The 16,873-nt window shown below is 29.6% G+C and overlaps 1 protein-coding gene across 1 annotated transcript in view; it reads right to left on the bottom strand.

The window, feature by feature from the left end:
* Sulf1 (Extracellular sulfatase Sulf1) overlaps nt 1-16,873 on the bottom strand; it is a 140,572-nt gene that overhangs the window by 91,296 nt on the left and 32,403 nt on the right. The gene's annotated exons all lie outside the window — the stretch shown is intronic.

Below are 16,873 nucleotides of genomic sequence, written 5' to 3'. Positions count from 1 at the left end.
ATAAAATCCCTCTGTGACCTCTTGGATCATTCGGCTGTTTAAAGCTTAACAACTATTTCAGTGTCGAACTTGTCTATTGTAGGTTACTTTAACTTCAGTGGTCGACTAGATGCCTTTGTTACAGCAGTTGTAATATACTTTTCGAATAAGTCTACTTACTATAATCAATGAGTAAAGACAACGCAAGGTTCAACGGGAGCTCAGAACCTAAGAAGTAATGTTTTTAATCTAGTTTTTCTTAATGTTATAAAACAAAGTTATTATAAGCGGACTAAGTGGATAAGGCCAAACTAAATTACAGATCTTTAACAACTCATCCAGAATATTAAAAAAAAAAAATTATCTGAACTTCTAAATTACTCGACTTTCAAGATTACTACCAATCAAGATCCAATTCTCTTCATAACCCTACAGGGTTCTCTCTCAACCTATTCTCTCATCAACCTATTGTGATTGGCAACAATGAAATAAATACTGGCAAATCTATTTTTTCGCTCTAGGTTAACCTTTTCGTGTCAATTTTTGTTATAATACTTGAACTTACCTAATTAAAACTTATTTTAGTTATACACCATTTTCAAAGTCTGTAAGATATAATTCATTAATTCTTTTACTGGCGGAATACCCAGTATTTGCAAAACCTTACTTTCAAGGTGGGAGGCGCTTCCGTTGGTATCTCGTCACCACAGTCTCTCCTAATTCCGACTTTATTTTAAGTTTCTCATTGAAACGACTGTCTCCTTTAAAACAAAAGACCCAGTTAATAGTCACGAAGTGAGGTAGATTCATGTAAAGTCATTTATATACTAGTGGCCAGTAATAAAATTTCCCATTCTGCTGTGTTTAACATCTTAGGCAAACTTTTTATAAAATAAAGGGGAATTCAGGATGAAGCACAAGTGAATATTTTAAGGGAATCCATCGTAAAATGATCTGGACTTCATGAAGGGAGGTTTCATTTTTTTAACTATCACTTCAACTACAGACGAGAACGATATAATTATATCTAGTAATCTTATATGCTAAAGATTATAGATTTTCCAACCGATATTTTTCCTTAGGTATAACATTAATATACAAATCGATCCATACTCATTAGTCTATATACATAAAACAACATGTTATGACTGATTCATAATCAACGCCCAGTAAAAACTACTGAAGATAAATTTATACAATTTTGTATACACGTTCTTATTACGGTGTAAGGATAAACTAAAAATGGAATTTTTTACTAAAAGGAATTCCGATTTCAACGACTTAAAATGAAATAACAATTAAATTTACTAAGTTTTATTAATTTCTCGATAACAAATGAAGATCTTGAAAGTGGAGAAAAAGGATTTCGAACAATGATTGCAAATTTCCCATTTCCGACTATACTAAACGAGATGATATTCAATCGATTTGAGCTTGAAAATTCTCTTCAGATAAATATCTAAAAATTATTTTCGGATTTTTCAAATTTTAATATTTTAAAGGCTAAAAAACCATAAATCGTTTTTTTTTTTTACATTTTTGCCGTTTTATGCTACCGCTATTGAATCATTCTCAATGATATTGGTAACATTGTGATGGTAATTTATATTTGAAATTCTTATTTCGTATTTCCCGATTCTGATAGCGTATTTTCCGACGGGAAATCTAAAAATTGATTAGTGGGTCCTGCATTGCTCTGAAGAAATTACTATACACTGATACTTTTTATAAATTGAACACACTTTAATTTTTAACTATTATTATTCTCATAAGCATGAATTTAATGAACACAGGGGGGTCAATGGGGCAGAGCTCTGATCGGCTAAACATTCGCTAATCGCGGCGGTAACGCAAGTAACCACATAGTACGGGCGAAACCGCGACGGGAATGCTAGTAATAATATATTTGAAGGGCAAGTACGATTTGCGTCTTCCCAAATCAGCCGATTTGAAAGTCGAGAGTTCCAGCGTTCAAGTCCTAGTAAAGTCAGTTATTTTTACACGGATTTGAATACTAGATCGTGGATACCGGTGTTCTTTGGTGGTTGGGTTTCAATTGACCACACATCTCAGGAATGGTCGAACTGGGACTGTACAAGATTACACTTCATTTACATTCATACATATCATCCTCATTCATCCTCTGAAGTATTATCTGAAAGGTAATTACCGGAGGCTAAACGGGAAAAAGAAAAAGAAAAGTACGACTTCGGTGACTCGAACAGTGAAACACTTACTTCGAAACACAGTGAAACACTTAAGTTCGATAAAAAGCAAAGATTTGATTTTCAGTATGACAACCTTTCAGGGTTATAGTATTATCAAAAAGTACTGCACATTAAAAAAAATATGTTGCAAGCAAAAAAAAAACAAAAAACAATACACCGTATCGATGTAGAAACTGGAAGTCTCAAATAGTTGCTTATTTACCAATGCTAGTCTTTATTTTGCATTATATCACACGGAAAAATTGTCATAGTCCGTGCAACATAACAAGAACAGAACAGGAAGCTATTTATCATTTTATCTATCAGGTGATTCGTTTTATTTTAATGTAAATTCCAGTGAAAACCTTACGGAAGTCATTAAAATAATCTACAACTCGTGTAAGCCGACACAATTTCTGACGCGAATGACAAACATATAGAATATCAAATCAAGGTGAAATTTAATTCATTTTAATAAAACAGTATTTTAATTAAAAAGAAAAAAATTCTCTATCTTTCAGGATTTCTACAATCTTCAGAGTTTTTAAATATTTAAAAATTTAAGTTCTGATAATTTACTGCTCTGTGACAAAAGCTCAGTTATTTTCAACTTATAAATAATTTACTCTAATCTACAATAAAAATATCACGGAAAGCATGTAATCCGATGAGGTGACTGTGAAGTATTTATTTAACGGGTCTTAAAAAGTTCACAGAATCAACAAAAATCACGCGACAGGTTAAAATTAATGTTGCTTTTTAAACAGCACGAAAATTCACCGCTTCATGGTAATATTAATGTTATCGTTATAATATAACTAACAAATTTAGAACTAAATAAATCTATCTCTTCAAGAATTAGTATAAAATAAAAGTTTTCTTTATGTTAAGAACTCACGGTATTTTTCCTTCTTTTCATACATTACTAAAGCATATTATTACACTGTATCGATTTAATCCTGTTAGAAAAACACACTAGAACGGCTGAATCGATTAAAGGGAATTATATTATGTTTTGCCTAGCTGGAAATTTACGTTATTCTTAACTTAGATGTTTGCATATATTCTTTTTTTTATATTATCTACTACTCAAGTTACACAATAACAAAAATTTAACAAAATAAAATCTAAGCTCATAAAAATCTTTATTTCAAGAAAACGTTCTGTTTTTTATTTCAAAAGAATGTTGGGAGATTGCTCTATAGTAAAAACACCTGTTACGTAATTTAGTCTCTCAGAATACAATATAGCAAATACGTCTACAGAAGAAAAATTAAGTATTAAAAAAAAAATCAGAATTTTTTACGGAGAAATTCTTTCAAATTTTAGTAGGACATGAAATATTTTTTAAAAATTTCAAATAAAGATATAATACCCGCGCGCGCGCGCTTGTTTGTTTTGTGTGTGTGTGTTTAAATATTTATTAAACTCTTTAAAGAACATTTTCAAGCATAATTAAATAACATAAATCTAATTATGCTTATCAAAGTAACGATAATAAACATATAATTTCAAGCATAGATAACCAGAAAATATTAAAAATAAATAACAATAAATTTAAATCCCATACTTTCCGAAAAAATATATATATATATATATATATAAAAAAACAGCAATGAAAATATATTTATTTATCAAATAAAGTTTAAACACTGCGACTGCTTTAGGAAAATATTACATTTAATTTAAATATTCAAAATATTTTAGCAAAAAATAGTAATTTTATTATCTATCACTGGATTGTAATAGCAGAAAACTTTTCATTTTAAATCAGGATTGTAAACATATCTCTTCATATTTTAACGTTTTAACTATATTTACTTTATCATAAATTTATATTTTCATATTTTCTGACGAAGCAGATATCTTTACGAAAGCGCTTAACATAGAGAAAAGAAGATATAAAGCAATGTAAAGCAGAAATATACTGAAAAATGTATTTTTATAAATAATTATATGCTGCTGCTAGTATGCAATTTACTAACTATATTTGCTAATATATATATATATATATATATATATATATATGAAATGTTTTATAAAATTTCAAACGAATTGCTTACAAATTTATGTGTCAGTAACAAACTATTCTACACATCTGTTCCCATTTATGAACCTTTTCTATTCTTGTGCGTATGTTTGTGAACACATTCAATGAATAATGGAATTTCTGAATGAATTTTTCATAAAGAGAAAACGGTTAAAGTAAAAAAAATTGCCAGAACTTTAGTAAATTTAATAGATACCCATCTTTGAAGAAAGATTTATTGTTTACGACTGCCTTATGAATGATGCATCATACAAAAACTTTTCATAAAAAATGTTAAAAGTAGTACGTTATGCAGTGAGCCTATAATGATAGCCATAAATGCTCGAATGCGAAGTAAGTTACGATATTCGCCAAGGCTCGTGTCGTAAAGTTGGCAAGAGTACATTTAAAGTTGCATAGAGTATTTTTTCTACGGCTAAGAAAATATTGGGATTATTGATTTAAATCCGTGATAAAATACATTTTTTATGGAATTTAAAAAAAAATTCATTCAACAATACATTTCTATGGATAGGTTAATAGTCAATAAGTTTTGCCTTTTTTTTTAATATAGATCCTGTTAATGATATTTCTTCCTCAGAATCCGATATAATTAATAAAAGGATAAAAAGTGTAATTTGGAAACTTATTTACCTAGGTGCACTTTCCTAGGAAAGTGCAACATAGCAACCTCTCCTTGCTAACAACTAAATCGGATTAAAATCAAAGTTAAAAAAATAGGAAATGCATTCTAACTGATCAATATCTGCCTCTAACTGATCAGTGGGTGAGAAGAGTATAAGCTTTCGGCGGTTGAATATAACACATAATGAAAATCTGTTTCATAATGACCCTCATTATGATACAACTTCCACCGCGTAATTTAAACGTTATAAATAAGCCGTAGAAAAAATAAAATAACGTAATAATTTTCGTTTCCGTTCATTTGACAACTTCTACTTCAGTTTTTCTCATCTTCCCCGTTTTTCCATCTTCTTTGAAAAACGGGGGAATGCCGGGCACTTAGCAAAAAATTCTACGGTTTACATTTACAAGTATCCTACCGCTTTTCTTCAGCTTGTTTCCAGTAGTTCAGCTATTGTAGACAGTTCAAGACCCGGCCGGACTAGATATACTCTAATGCTAACGGTTTCCGTGTCTTATTATCCGGTCAACTTTCTGTTTTTAGGGTCTAATTAACAACACGTTCTGGCTAAGTGATCAAAACATTTCACAATCTACGGGTACAGTCACTATATGAACAAATAACAAAGCATTTTACGTACTCTTATTTAAACGATGTTATATAACACAAACCAATCAATCAACCTTTTCTTTCTGTTAATGCGTATGATGTCACAATAATAAAAATTCTAAGTTGTCAGCAGAAAATATTTATATGAGACTAGATTTTACAAATGGTAAAACTATTTCCCATAAAGTTTGGCTAGATGGATTTAATTATTTTCCAAAAGAAACCGTAAACCGTCGTTTGAATAAGGTTTTATTTCATCATTTATAGTAGATCATTTTTATAGTAGATCACGGATGTCCTTCCTGACGTGAATGTGCTGAACGATACATATTTTAAATAACGGTTATTAATTATTAATTAGTCTAATCTTGTATGTAAATCACTACCGTAGAATATTATTCAAAATAAATAAATAAGGTTTTAATATATTTTAAGAATAAATAAATTGGTTTTAATAAATTGTAAGAACGTAAGTAAACATTAACGAAATGTATATATTATTATCAAAGAAACAAAGTGGTATTTAAAAAAATAATAATAAAATTTTGGTAAATTAACAAAGAAATTAGCAACGCGTATGAATAAAATAACGGGGGAAAATAAGAGCGACCTATGTCAGCATACGTGACCGGTCAAATGTTTTAGATGTTATATTCAGTTCAATCGTTAATTGTAATTAAATAGCACACATCAATAGAAAGAAAACTATTAGTAAATAAAGTAAAAATACTGCTCTCGAATTTTTGGCACGATTATAAAGCGATCTGCTAAAGAAAAAAAATCATCAGTAATGTTATGACCCGACCTGTAAAATTTACAAATGAAAAAGATTAAATGTTGTTTTTCTTTTTTCTTAATTTATTTTCGTATCTGAAAAGAAGTAACTTAAATATACTGAAGTGATGACGCAAATAACGCAGTTACGGTAAGAATCAATGATCAGAGACCCCTACTACCACCCACCGGACTACACATAGAAATTAACAACGTAGCCTTACTTTAATTCCACCATTTTTGAGGTGGAATTAATTAGTCGCTATTCATTACAGTTTTTTTTTCTCCAGAGAATTTGAAGCTTAATATCCCACTTCATACTAAAATTAATAAATCAAGAATTATCTTATTTTATCAATCTTCCGATCGCGATTTAATTATTAAACAAAATATTTATTTCATTTTTTGAAATTCGCTTTCAGGAACCTGATGGAAAATTCAAGAAAAATATTCTTACTGATTTTTTTTAACCGAAATTACACCTTGTAAAAGGAAAAAAGACTTCTGTAGAAATATTAACTTCCTAATAACCAAACAATTTTTTACAATAACATATTCCTTGCCAATTTTGAGGGTTTTCGACCAACAGTGTTCCAGTTATCAGCTACTTTCCAAATAATAGTTTTTTTTAGTTAAGATTAATCATGTTTAAGAACTAAACAACTTGAATCTTTCGTTTTGCTAAGCTGAATAAAAAAATATATATAAAAAAGCAAATAAAGATCGGGCAAGAGTTAACTTTCTTAGGAAAACTTGCAAAGTTATGCAACTTTGTTCCAGCTCCTTAGCTCCGAAGGGCTTACCTTCACTTCAGCAAATTACTACTTAGGATGAAAATTAAGCTTCTACTTAATTGGTTTCTAAAGGCTATTACTTTTGACTAATATTTACGTACTCTTGTTTATGGAAACCCATTCCTCGCTGATTTTCTTACAAAGAACTTTAGATTAACTTTTCGTTATAATTTAGGTTAAATTTTTGTAACGTGTCAGCATTCCAACAATTATAAAATGTTTAAATATATTCTAGCGCTTTCGGACCTTCAACCATCCTCAGAAATATCCATTATAATTAAATATAAAAATGTTACAACTATTCACTTAAAAGAGTATAAAACAAAAAAAGATGAAATAAAATAAACAAAAATTATTTATATATATATATATGTTATGGTAATTTGAAATTAAAACAGGTTGGCTAACGTAATAATCATAATTATTGTTTATAATTTGTTTACATAGAATGTCGTTTTCGAATTTAGTTTGTTCGTTCATCAGTTTATTATTATTTAAATAAATGTAAAATTTCTCTAAAATATTACTTTTATAAAAATCTTTAGTATTCTCTAATACTAAATAAAATCTAATTTAAATTTAATAAAATGTTTAAATCATTTGACTTGAAAACAGCTTATATATAACTAATAATAGAATAATTAATTATATAGATAATAAAGATCCTTCTATAACAATAAAACATTATAAATATAATCTAGACAACAAGGAGTAGCTTAAAATGCGAAAACTGTGATTTAAAATATATTGGTATGACTAACCGATCATTTTCAGTTAGAATCAAAGAATCCATTAACTGTATAAACAAAAAAATAAAGACCGTCTAATTTCGCCAAACATATTTTGGAATAAAAACATAATTATAATCTAAACGATTTTATTGATGTATTAGAAAATACTAAAGATTTTTATAAAACTATTATTTTAGAGAAATTTTACAAACAAACTAAATTCGAAAACGACATTCTATTTAAATAATAATTATGATTATTACGTTGGCCAACCTTCTTTTTCTTGTTTTAGCCTCCGGTTCAGATAATACTTAAAGAGGATGAATGTGGATGATATGTATGAGTATAAATGAAGTGTAGAGTCTTGTACAGTCTCAGTTCGACCATTTTTGAGATGTGTGGTTAATTGAAACCCAACCTCCAAAGAACAACGGCATCCACGATCTAGTATTCAAATCCGTGTAAAAATAACTAACTTTACTAGGACATGAACGCTGGAACTCTCGACTTCCAAATCAACTGATTTGGGAAGACGCGTTCACCACTACACCAACCCGGTGGGTTACGTTGTCTAACCTGTTTTCATTTCAAATTACCATAACAATTGAGTTCTTTTACGGACATGTTTTTACCTTAATGTACAACTTAACTATACTTTTTATACAATGGCAATCAATTGTTATGTATATATAAAATTTTTATTTATTTTTTTTTCATCTTATTTTGTTTTATACTATTTTAAGTGAATAGTTGTAAAATTTGTATACTTAATTATATGAATAATCCTGAGGATGGATGAAGGTCCGAAAACGCTAGAATATATTTTAACATTTTATAATTGTTGGTAAGCTGAACTTTCATTATTTACATATTAAACAATTTTAATCTATGTTGATGGCTCTATATGAAGACGTATCTCTCCATTTCCTTGAACAATTGTAACCAAAATTAGATTACATCGATGACTCATATTGGGAAGCTGTGGTGTTCAACTTCATAAAAATCGGTTTATCCAATCTGAAGATTTACAAGAAGTATAATAAGTGATGAAAAAAGCAAAAACATTAGGTGTATTACCCCCCGCCAACAATCCACAGATGAATTTACCCTAATACGTAACCAAAGTGACATTCAAATGTAAAATCATTATTTAATTAGTGCAAGAATGTCAGTTTGAGTTCAGAAACGAAAAAAACAATTTTTGCCCCATTCTCTTATGGAGGTTTGAGTAACGATCAAACACATCAAAAAGAACATTAGCTGAAAGTCTGTTAAAAGCTTTTTAGGGCGTTAGATTATGCGAAAATATTTACTTTCCCTTTGAATCAAGTTTTAAGATACGGGGTCCATAAGCTCCGTAGTATTTCCTGCCTCCTAGACCAATGGTGACCAAAATTAAATAAATGATCCTTAAACAAAAATCATCCAAATCGGTCAATCCAGTCTGAAAATATCAAGCGAAAACTATACCAACATACCTACCGGATTTACCGAAAACAAGACAAATCCTACCGAATTTTTTAAATATTAAAACTGTGTTTTTTATTCATGAAACGTCAATATCTGCAAATCCCTGACACACATAGTTTTTCTTACGTAGTATACTGCTTGAAGCTATCGAGTTTATGCTTTTACGTGATCATTACTGTACACTATTTTCTTCCTTAGAAATTGCTGTTACAATTACTTCAAAGAATTATTTTTCAGATCTTTCTTCATCCAGGTCGTAATCGTAATGATTTTAATTATTCATATTTTCTTACTTAACTTACAAAAAAAAAAAAAACGTACCGGTTACTTTTTAATTACAACAATAAAAATAACCACACCTAAATAAAATAGCTTTTACTTTAAAAACTGGAAATCTATTGTTTATAAATATCAGAAATTTTACGAGGTCAAAGAGAAAAGATTATATATAGGAGGTTAATAGGATTTTATAGAATGTATTCTTTTAGGGTTTCACATTAAAATAAATCCCAAAAAGGACACCGATATACTTCTTCAGGTTTTCTAAGGAAAGTTTAGTAATGAAGTGAAATTAGATAATTTGACAGACAAAAAAAATTAGGAATGAAATAAGGTATCCTCGGCTCTTTTCTTGTTAGTATGAAGCAATTTATTAAGCTTTAAACTCATCGGCAAATATATTAAACGACTAGACATGTGATGCAGGTAACATGGATAGGATGAGTTTTAATTTCGCTTCTTAGAATGAAATAAAAATCCGGCTTTTATTCACTCTCAGAACCAAGCCAACAAAACAATTTTATAAATATATATATGTTCTGTAATGTTAATTCCGGCAACTGATTGGCAGCAGTTTCCCAAGTAGCTTTTTTTAATGATTTTTCCTTCAATTCCTAACATTTTCCAGTTTTTTTCTTTCATAACTTTGTGAATATGTTAATTTCAGTCAAACTCTAGATCTCCTCCCTTCAATGCAACTTTCAGTAATTATTTTTACTATACAAACATATTTCTGTACATAACAAATTAATTCCTTTCTCCTTTTTGTTAAACTTTTTCAAATTTTTTTTTCTCCCTATACATTTTAGAACTTTCTCATTAGTCACTTTATCGCATTATATTATTTTCAGTAACCTTCTACAGTATCATATTTCAAAGGATACAAGCCTTCTTTTTTGTCTCTCTCAATTTACTCATACCACACATCTGTAATACTGATATATAATAATCCCTTCTGAGTTTGATTGTGTTAATTCTTAATAAAACCATCCCTAAAAAGAATACTTACTTTCTTAGATTTATTTTAATAATTTTTTCTTCAATCATTACTGATCATTTTTTTTCTAATTTAGTAAATTAATTTACTCCGATCTGTTATTACAGGTCGTTAAAAAGTATTTAATTCTAAACGATTTTAAGGTCATTAAATTTATTTTTATGTTTTTATCAATCGCCTATAGAATTACACAGCATTTCAAAGCAGCATTAGTAAATTAAAATACCTTTATTACTAATATTAAAATTCGAATTTTTATCTGTGCAACATTTTTATTACTAATAAATAAATAAAGAATCTTAACTGAAGAGAATTATAGAAATACTAAAATATAGGAAGAGTTTTTAAGGAATAAAGAGTTTCTTTTCAAAATCAAAATCGTTTTCTCAAATTTTAAATACAGTACAGAATGAAAACCAATATAAAAAAACTAAAGTAATGGAAGTAAACAACAAAGAGGATTTAGTAGTAAGGTCAAGTAAAGGAATATTAAAGAAAGTAAAAAATTAGAGATATTTGGGTGCTTGGTGACAGAGAACTGGAAGAGCGCAATGGAAGTTAAAGAAAGGACAGCGATAGCAAAGGAAGCCTTAAGTAACAAGAGGAAATTCCTATGTAGAAAAAATTTGACTTAGAGGTAAGGAAGAGGTTAGTCAAATACTACGTATGGAATGTCTTTTTTTATGTAAGTGAAGTATGGATGATGAGGAGAGGCACTGGATTGTGACTTTTGAGATGAGAATAGGGAGAAAGATAGAATTAGTTAGACGATAAAGGAATGAGAAATTAATGAGCAGGATTAAAAAACCAAGATCACTTATATAGGGAAGTATATATAAAAACAGGATACTAATTAGGACATATGCATGGTTACAGGGAGTGGAATCTTGACAACTACATCGGAAGGGTCAGTAAAAGGAGATAGGAAGCGAGGAAAAAGGAAAGTTAATAGATAAGGTGAAGATTGGAAACTACAACGGGACGAAGGAGAAAATTAGAGACAGAAGAGATTAAGACAGAAGATGGATCTGCCACCGGCTAGAATACCAGATGTTGAAATTTTAAATAGTGAAAATTTGAAAGGTATAAAATTATTCCTCTCTATTTAAAGAAATAAGAAAACAAGGAACTAAGGAAAATAGAAAAAGTCACAGTAAAAGTTATTAATGGGCAAAAGGTATGAAAAATTTGTGTTTGGAAAGACTCATAACTACAATCGTTTAGATCTGACACGAATTGTTCCTAAAAACAACACAACCATTCTCAAGTTTATTTAATAAATTATGTTTACTAAGATAAATTTACTAATTGTAAAATGAATGAAATGGTTTCCAGCTGCCTTCTTCATTGAGTCAAATATACAATTTAACACAGATAATAATTATGACACCTTCACTGTGTTCACCACATTAACCAATATCAATATAATGAACTTCATTCTCAAACAAAGCAGTTAGCGCCTTTCGTACATCAAATATTTTAAATGCATCAAGAAAGATGGGAACAATAGTGTAAAGCAACTATTAAAATAAGATCTACGAGTATATTCAACTCACCGGAAATTGTACACTATTTTTATATGTGGAGTAAAATTTTCAAAAAAAGGTTTGACGAAATAAGAAAGATATCAAAACTAAACAAAAAACAAAAAAGAAAGTTTTATGCTCCTGCTAACTCTTTTTCTGTATTTTACTGTATTAAACGTTAAGCCAGAAAAAAAATACAGGTTTATTTTTTAAATGTGGTATAAAAGTAAAATTTTAAAAATTAATATATTAGCGTTATATCTTTACTCATAAATTTAATACTTGATAAATTTTTTCATAATAACGAAATGAAAATGTGATTTTATTTTAATCACTTTCATTACTTTTCTGTAAAAATTAAATGATTAGTACTGAAAATACAGGAATCCAAAATTAAAATAAACCAGTTAAATTTTTTTTCACCCACTTTAAGAAGAAACGTTTGTTATTACTTTCGGTAGCATGGTGGGTGAAATAGAATTTTCTTTACGTTTTGAGGTATGATAACGAAAATATATCCACTTAATTTCCTTTTTTATATATATAAAACTTAAGCCCATTCTTAAAGAAATTTCGTTTTTAAAAAACAAATTTTATATTATTTACATTAAAAATAATTATTATACATATAATAATTCTTTCTACATTACTATTTTATATATACTTTCCAGTAAATAATTTATGAACAATGTTATGTGCACATGCTAGCAAAGTGAGTTCTAAAAACCTTGTCGATGTTCATTCCACCGAAGTGAGTGCAAGACTTGCATTAGATATCCATTCTAACAATGCAAGTACAGAACTTTAATACAACGTTAGATGTTCATTCCAACGATGTGAGTATAAGACTGAATAAAATAATATAAAGAACAAAGGTTTCAACACAATAACATTTTCTTGAACTACTGTATTTCCAAGAATACATTCCAGTAATAATGCTTACTCTAAGCGTTATTACTGGGTTGAGTGAATATATATATATATATATATATATATATATATATATAATCTCCATAACTACTAAATCGATTTAATTGAAATTTAGATATGCCATAGTAGATATCTGAATTTTGGGTATTTGAACATTTGATGAAGATTAGTTGAGTCACTTTTCTGAGTTGCGCTCAATTTAAGGTGAACAACAGACAATATAACCTCAATGTTATGTATTTTTTTCGGTCACATGGTGAGATTATGGGGTGAAATGAATTTTCTTTACATTCTGAAGTACGAGTACGAAAATACCATTTATGTATAAAACATTAAAGTTCGAAAATCTCCAAAAGTATTACATCAATTTCATTCAAATTTAGGTAGGCTGTAGTAGTGTTTCTGAAGTTGTGCATCTGAGAATTTGATGAAGATAGATTGAGTCGTTCTTCAGTTATGCTCAGTTTAAGGTCGAAAACAGACAATAAAACCTCAATTTGAGGTTATCTTGACTTTGCACTGGTGTATTTTTTATACGCACTTATGCAGCGAGTCGCAGTAGTGAGTAAGTTTAAACTTGATCTTGTATCTATTCATAATTAATAATTATTTCATCAAATTACGGTTATAATAATTTAAGTTTCTTATAAACAGAAAATATATTTTAATATTAAATTAAAAATATATATAACTCCTTTAGTTTTCTCATTTAATTTATGTTTTGTATATTTCTTACGCAAAACATTATACAAAATAATAACGAAAAGTCGGTCTTCTTGCGCAAAACCACGCAAGAATTCTTCATAATATATATCTAACATTTATTTAATACAGTATTGTTATAATTAACAAAAAAAAAATCATATATAAAATATTTTAAAAATCACTAGAAATATTTAAGCATAAAATGTATTTAGCTGTAATTATTCATTTTCAATTTAACTATTGCTAATACGAGAAAGATTCAGATTTTTAGAACTTTTTTCAGATTTTCAGATTTAATTTAATATACAACTGCAGCGTAGAGAAATAAAACTGTTTTACTTTGTAGTAGTTTTATAAACGTTTTATCCAGTGTTTTAAGCGAACATAATGACTTACAAGAAATCATCAAATTTAGTATCTTCATAAAAATAATCTTTTGTATTCTCATATTTACAAAAATAATGAATAAAATTTGAATAATTTTTAATAAAATTTGAATTTTTATAACCTCTAACTTCTTTTTGATATAAACCTAAAAGAAAGAGATATTCTAAAACATTGATTAAAACCTCAAATTATGCACTGCGCATCACTTAATAGATTTTTTTTGTAAGTGGAAACCACTTTGATGATTGCTGCAACAGGCTGTTCTTTCTTAATCACTCAATTGAGCGAGATTACTATTCATATAAATATTGGTGTAATGTTTCTTCTACTTACGTATTAAAACAATAACACACGCGTGCGCGTGCTCCTTACCCTGGTTATTGCGTAAAATAGTGGTTGTGTAAAATGATTATAAATGGAGTTTTAACCACATTTCCTGTGTCTGGTTGACATGTAACTGGACTGGTAAATGGAGCAGTTTGCCATTACAGTTATAGCCTACAGTGATATAACGTGACAAATAACAAGATGTATTTCATCGCGTGGACTGTCTTTTATTTAATTGGTAGAGACGAATGTACAAAGAGAAACTGACACGAGTCGCGACGCAAATTGTGCCCGGAATAATGGACAAGACGTCGAACGCAGGACTACAGTATACGCCACTAAAGATGACCCTTGTATTTAAATTAGAGTACTTTTCTTTCTCATAACCCCACATAAATCGGAACTCTGCAATTATAGCCACTCTCATTTGTAACACTTGATTTAATTATTACATTGCGGTGTTCTTAATATCAGTCTAAAAACGATAGCTGGTTAGATAAAAATCTAAAATTTTATATACCTTTTAATCAAAGTATAATTTATAAATATTCAGGAAATTCTAAATTCATAATTAAATCTTCTATGTTATAAATAAAACAAATAGTTTTAATTTGTAAAGAAACTTTCATGAGTGGTTTCGTGGTTTTATCCTTGGAATATAATGAATTTGATTGTGTCATCTTTATTTTTTTAATAAATTAAATGTTGGATACAGTTAACAATGAAAAGAGAAAATGATTAATTTTTCCGTTCAGGTTTTATAGTTCGTAAGGAACCGAGTTGGCTATGATTAAAGAAAATAAATTACAATTAAAGGCCAAAGTTGAGAACGAATAAAGAAACCTTAAAGCTCAGTTTAGTAAATTTCTATAACGGAAAAATATACCCAAAGGACTCTACAACTTGACTTATAAGCTAGTATTGGATTGACTTATAAGCTAGTATTGAATTGACTAGATTGTGAACTTCAGATAAATAGATAGATTGATGTGGGAATTAGTAGATGCATATGCATCTACTATAAATAAAATGCCCTTCATTAACTATTTAGTTTACGAACGGCATTTAATTTTACAAGTAATAACAGGAAAATACGTTTTAAGACAATTCTTTTCTTGGAAAAACAAACTTTTTAAGTTCACCTGCAATAATTTACGATTTGACACAAAACTTTTCTAGTTTTCTGGTTCGGAGAATCTATTAAAAAGCCTTTATGTAATAAATATATATATATCATTTATTAATGTGAAAGTTTGTATGTTTGTTTATTTGCAACAGCATCATGCGAGAACTAACCGACCGATTGCTTTCAAATTTTCAGGATACATTCCTATTATCCCAGGAAATGTTTTATTCCATAGATCGAGATTCTATCCCGCTTGGGGGTTAAGATATTAAAGATATTCTTTAAAGAAAAATAATTAATCCTTTCATTATATTTCTGTCACCGTGGCAACAGAAATGCTCGTATAATAAAGTAACAAGACTACTTCACTTTTCTTTAATGAACATCTGTTAAATATTAATATTCTAATATCCATGAGGATAACGAACGCGTCGTGGTCAGGGGGCGGAACAACTTGGCCAGACGGTGGGACGAGTGAAACGAATCCTGACCGGCTAATGTATAAATATATACATACTTTTTTTTTACGTAATTTCAGCTTAAAAATAGCCACAATAGAAAAATTCTGATTACCTGAGTACTTGAGCCGACCTTTTTGGCTTATTATTTGTAACCCCTTAAAACTTCGTCCATAAAATTTTAAATGATACACGTATCGTGCTAACGAAACATTTTTAAAGTGGTATTAGACATTGCGCCCCACCCGACTAGTGATCGAATCCATTTAATAACTTCAATTCCAGTTTGAATTAAAGTCCTGCTGCAGCATCAAAAAATAATTCTCATAAAAGCTGATCAGTGATAAATGTAAAAAAAACATAAAGGCGTAACACGATGCTAGTTGCTAGTTGGATAAAAAAATACCTCGATGTAAGAATCCAGTTTTAGAAAGACGCTTTAGGAGTAAAAGTTCTACCCAGTTAATCATTTTGAAACATTTAAAAGAAAAAAAATATATATATACACTGTTGCCGAATGGCTTCGACAGCATGTGGCATTTACTAACTTTATGGTAGCCCTAAGAAGGGTTGTTGTCGTCGAATGGCTTCGACGGCTCATAATTCATAACCTTGTTGTGGCCCTGAAAAGGGCCGTTTTTTGCGTTAGCTCTAAGAGCTGTTGAGTCCGGAAGCTGGTCTCCGGCGAAGTAGGGGAGTTGCGGCTCGTCCATTGAAGTCCGACCGGGCTTTCCTTCAGCGGCAGTTGGGTCCCCACAACAGCGTGGCAGTGGTGGCCCCCAGAGCCCTGCAGTGTCGGGTCGGCGTCGGTCGTCCTTCACCGGCGCAGCCGAGGCGGTTCTCCCCGAACGATCCCACGCTAGGCCGGTTCCTGCTGCTGAGTCCGCCGGCCAGGGCGA

Source organism: Lycorma delicatula, chromosome 7, assembly GCF_047948215.1.
Source record: "Lycorma delicatula isolate Av1 chromosome 7, ASM4794821v1, whole genome shotgun sequence".
Classification (NCBI taxonomy): Eukaryota; Metazoa; Arthropoda; class Insecta; order Hemiptera; family Fulgoridae; genus Lycorma; species Lycorma delicatula.
Note: the sequence above shows the minus strand (reverse complement) of the source record. Positions and strands in the feature narration are given on the sequence as shown.